Genomic DNA, 5,380 nt, shown 5'->3' on the forward strand with positions numbered 1-5,380 from the left:
TTTTTTTTAACAAAACCATTACTTTAGATAGTGTGACCTCTTTGTCCTTTACACACTGCCCAAAAGAGCAAGAACTGTTTAGATAGTAGAAAATACCTTCACATTATAAATAAGCATGTGGGATGCATTGAAAGTTTACGTGCAGCCAAGTTACGTGACACAAGTGGAACTATACCAACCGGTCACGTTTGCTTTCGGCACTTTATATAGTAATGGGAAGACACTTAACTTTGTAATAACTTGTTTTGTGGTATAATAAAATTATATAAGATATATTGTTCAGATTTAATATTTGGCACACATCTCAAATTAAGTAATAACTGACATCTCACTCTTCAATACTTGATGCCTCTGTTACTTTTGGTGATATTTTACCTCTTAAGTAAGCCACCTATCGTATACAAATTACAAATGGATATGAGCCTCATAATTTGCAAATACATGTCACATATGGAGAAGTTTTGCCGTATGAACATTCTTCTATGACACTTACTTCTATGTGTCAAGAGACTACTCATTAAATCTTTTGCGTAGACTGAAATTAAAAGTTGTCCATCAAATACATCCCCTCGGTCAGGCCAGGTGGACAGATGTGGGACACATTTGCGCGTAACTTCATATTTTAGGCGCATTCTGGTTGCCGAATTCTGGTCCAAACTTGCATACTGCGATAAAATACCACAAACAACAAGGTTTCTTCGACAAAATTATACCGAGGTGAATTGGACCTCTACTAACCAACCAACATCACGATAACGTTTCGCAAACGCTCCCATACATCCATCAATCCATCCATTTTCTGAGCCGCTTCTCCTCACAAGGGTCGCGGGCGTGCTGGAGCCTATCCCAGCTGTCATCGGGCAGGAGGCGGGGTACACCCTGAACTGGTTGCCAACCAATCGCAGGGCACACATAAACAAACAACCATTCGCACTCACATTCACACCTAAGGGCAATTTAGAGTCTTCAATTAACTTACCATGCATGTTTTTGGGATGTGGGAGGAAACCGGAGTGCCTGGAGAAAACCCACGTAGGCACGGGGAGAACATGCAAACTCCAAAGTCTACACACCCATGTTCAAATGCAAGGCTTATGTAATGTAAAAAAAAATGTGTCCATCATAAATAAGTTCAAAACTTTTCCCACCATTGTTGTGACCTATATACTTTACAACTCTCTTTTAGAGAGGGAAGTAAAAATAAACAACTGAGATAATGTGGTTCCACAAGTGTGCACACCCTCTTAAAACTGAGGATGTGGTGTGTTCAGAATTAACCAGTCACTTTCCAACTCATGCTAAATGGAAGTCAGCACATACCTGCCATCATTTAAAGTGCATCTGATTTTCCCTATATAAAGTTATAGAAGCCTTTACCTTCTGTCTCTAAAATGTTTCTCTTTTTTTCCCAACAGGAGTTGTACGGGAGATAGGTCACACTAATGATGGAAAAAATGTAAAATATTGCCAAAACCTGGCACGTGAACCAGGGGTGTGTAGACATTATAAATCCACTCAAGACAGTTACAGAAAATGATATAAATACTTTAATTTCTTTGCATCTCATGATTTGTTGGCATAAACTGATAATTTTGCTGTGGTTTATTAATTTATTGTCTCTAAAGCTGTATATTGCGCAGAAACAGTTTTAGCACTGTCACTTTGTCATCTGGGAGAAATATGTATGGTGTCTAGTTTGGAGGAAAACGGTCCACATTGCCAGAACATGTTTTAGAACCTGGGATTCCTGTTTGTCTGCCAGTCATGATGCTCCAAGAAGAAATGGAAATGATGGCACACCATTTAATCCTTTGAGGCCTGCTATCTATCTATCTATCTATCTATCTATCTATCTATCTATCTATCTATCTATCTATCTATCTATCTATCTATCTATCTGTCTGTCTGTCTGTCTGTCTGTCTGTCTGTCTAATGTGTAAATGGAACATCTCTTTGATAGGTGTAGAATTTTAAGGGAAATCATGCCTCTAAAGTTGCACAAAACCTCACATTGAGAGTGTTTAAGGAGTTTCCCCCCCTACATATAAATATTAACAGTGGTTAATTTATTTTTACACTTGCATGATAGTTAACAATGCTAAGAAAATTAGATGTTTACATTTTAATAACATTGTTGGCCCTTTTTTACACTAGCATGACATAAAAATGAGACAATTCAGTCACGTCTGTAACATTAAAAGTGTTTAAAGATTGTTTAGTGTTTTTTTAATATTTAATATGAACAGCGGCTTCTTTTTAGACTTGTATGACAGTTAACAATGTTAAAATAATACTTTGAACATTACATTTATGGTTGTGAAAGGGTTTTATGATCGAAGCATTATAATATTAACACCAATTAACCAATTTTTCCACTTGTCTGAAAATTGAGACTGATTAAAATAATTAGATTTGATGCGACTCAGGTTAAGAGAGTGCTGAAAGAGTGTTTTGGATATTAACATCTTAAGATGCACATTGGTTAATGGTTTTTGCACTTGTATGAGAGTTGAGAATGTCAATAAAATTAGGTGTGTGAGAAGCATTCACAAAAAACCCTTCAGGCACATCTGCCACATTAAAAGTGTTCAAAAAGTGCTGTTGTTTTTTTTACATTTTAATATTAAAAGTGGCTTACCTTTGTATTTGTATGACAGGGAAGACAAATGTTACTGTACAGTGAAGTAAGGGTTGTGTGACGGCAATTTGCTTGTTGTAACTCTCTTGGCGCTTAATTTCTTTAGTGTCATTGTTTTATGTAGCGAAACGCCTAATTTGAGGGACAGGACTGAAAGTAAAAGGCGTTTTATGCATAAAATTAGCAACTACATGAAATGTAGCCGCATAGCATTCATGCTAATAACATGGTGACACTAAACAGATTACAGTGCGTGATTCGCCCCAAAAAAACACATATTTTAAAAGTAAACAAATTTAAAAAAAAAAAAAAAAAAAGTAAAGCTGGTTAGCCGAGATTTTAACCTAGTTGAAATATTATCCCAAAAAAAAAAATAAATAAATAAATAAATGAGCAAACTTACTTTTGGGCTTCCCATGGCCTGCAGAGGATGTGAATGATGAAACTTCCTGTGGACCATGTGACTCGTGGAATATTTAAAATTTTTCATAAGGGGGTAATGCGTTAGGGATAACAAGACTAAGATGAAAACCCAAAGACACGACTTAAGTGTACATTTAAACTTTTGTTTTTGTTTTTAAGACTTATGGTATAGTTGGGATAAGGAGTAACAAATACTCTACGTAGATAATATTTTCAATAAATTATATAGTAACGGAGACAGACAACAGTAGGGGCTTTTCCAGTGTTCAAGGTAGTTTAAATTAATCTTTTAAACGGACCATTTCAGTGGATATGCATTACTTCATATGGGAAAATGTTCATTTTTGGTTACTTTGTTGTGTTTGATCATAGTTTCCGCTGTAGAAAACAAATTATATTGTCTATATTTTACTGTATCCTACTGCTTTTATTCCTTTGGTACAAAACTTGTCTCTCAATCTGTATTCATAATGGGTGAAATACTGAAAGTGAACAGGATTTTATTGTCATATTCAACCTTTTAGCTTGCTTCGCACCGTACCACGGGACCGATGGACTATCAATAAAAATAAATGAGGCTGTACTATGTCCTTTGTGCAAGCTTAAACAAAGCGCTTATAATTGCCTTGTCATGCATCCAAGGTTGACTCCCTGTACATTTTGGCCTGGCTGGTGCTCCAACCAGTCAGATATCATTCCTGCATCAGGCACAGTGAGCAAGTAAGTGCCCCCTGGCCAAACGGCCCATCTCACTTTCGAACACACTCAAGGAGATTTCTTTTGGGGCACCTTGTGGTGTCATGTTCAAACCTCTCCAATGAGTAGTGTGTGGTAATTAAAATGCTTCCTGGTTCTATTAGCTCTGCAAAGTGGGAAAAAAAAGTGAGGTGAATATGTGAATTAAAATCAACTTATTAGTAAGCGTGGAAAGGTGTAGCTCAATCTGATGGATTGTTTGTCACTGGAGGACAACTAACTTGTGTTGTGTTTAAAGAATACAAACCCGAAACTGTCCACATGTTAGCCGTTCACTGACATTTAAGGTGTAATTTATTTAAATAATTTCCTTGTAGTTCCCCTGAGTGCTTACCGGTTATTCCTGAAGAGGCACCTTTGGACTTTTTTGGCCTCATAGCTTAAAAAAAAAACCAATAGATCAAGTTGAAGGTCTATTTATTTGGCTCCAAAGAACACTGTCTGTATGGCGTGAAAGACAAGGAGAGAGGTAGGGGTGGTGGGTGTGCACCTCCAGTGGGTGTGTCACCCGTCATGTCTCAACACGGCGTGCTGGGCTTGATAGACAGCTGCACTCACACCTGAGTAGCCAAGGTGAGCAACAGGAGTGGAAAAACTCTCACCCGTGACACTCCACCAACTTGCTGGCTTCTTCTCGGTCATCACCGGAGCAGGTGAGTGCCGTGACACTGAGCACAGTTGAATTGCAGACATGGTTATCCTTATAACACACACAGTAGTGATGATTTGACACTATAATGTTCGTGTTATGTTGTGTCTCCACAGGTAGTGTTTCACAGCTGTTCTGTTGCCCGCACCGCTAGAAACTTTGCCTGGGAATTGTTCACCTCAAACATTTCAGTCATTGTTTCTGGTCGTGTGTGCAACGTGCATCCAAGCCCGCGGGAAACGTGTGTATTTTGTGTTTGTTTGATTATTGACAAACTGAAGCGTTTCAGGCCAGGATGCATGTAACTGTTGCTAAGTGCATTTAAATTGACTCTAACCGGAAACACTCCAGTAAATCTTTATATTTTTCAACAATCAAACCTTGCAGTTTGGTGGTGACATAAGGCCACATTGTGCGTGGTAGTGGTGTTGCCACATGTAGACTCCGTGTGAATATGTGTGGTATGTTGGTGAACCAGCTTCACTCGATGATGATGATGATGGGTGTGACCCTTTCCCTTGACAGAGGCCTGATTTACTGCGAATGCTGTCAATTAAAGAGAAGGATAAGACATTTTACAAGGTACATTTTCCGTTGCTAATATAAAATTGCCCGGTTTGGCATGGTTATAGTGTGTGGGTTGTTTCCAATATTTTTGAAACCGCTCTTTATAGATTTCAGGATTGTGCAGGTGTACCTAACATCAAGTCCAGGCTGCGTTCATATTAGTGGGATATGACAGAAAACCCCTGCCATATCGCGCGGTTCATCGTTCACGTCCTCATCATGTGACAGATTTTGTTATGGGTTTTAGTACACGGACAAGTTTAAATTTAGAGTCGCACTCTTTCAATGCGGTACCATGTTGTGCCGCGACTTGTTGGGCAGCACTGAGGTCGACACGGAGCGCAATT

The 5,380-nt window shown here is 38.5% G+C and overlaps 1 long non-coding RNA gene across 1 annotated transcript in view; it reads left to right on the forward strand.

Annotated features, from left to right (window-relative positions):
• The first annotated feature begins 4,384 nt into the window (after positions 1-4,384).
• LOC133406421 (uncharacterized) overlaps positions 4,385-5,380 on the forward strand; it is a 1,699-nt gene continuing 703 nt past the window's right edge. The window contains exons 1-2 of the long non-coding RNA XR_009769052.1: positions 4,385-4,470; positions 4,992-5,380. The exon at positions 4,992-5,380 is cut by the window's right edge and continues 703 nt beyond it. This is a non-coding gene — a long non-coding RNA (uncharacterized LOC133406421). The remainder of the gene's footprint in view (positions 4,471-4,991) is intronic.

This window comes from Phycodurus eques, chromosome 8 (genome assembly GCF_024500275.1).
Source record: "Phycodurus eques isolate BA_2022a chromosome 8, UOR_Pequ_1.1, whole genome shotgun sequence".
Taxonomy (NCBI): Eukaryota; Metazoa; Chordata; class Actinopteri; order Syngnathiformes; family Syngnathidae; genus Phycodurus; species Phycodurus eques.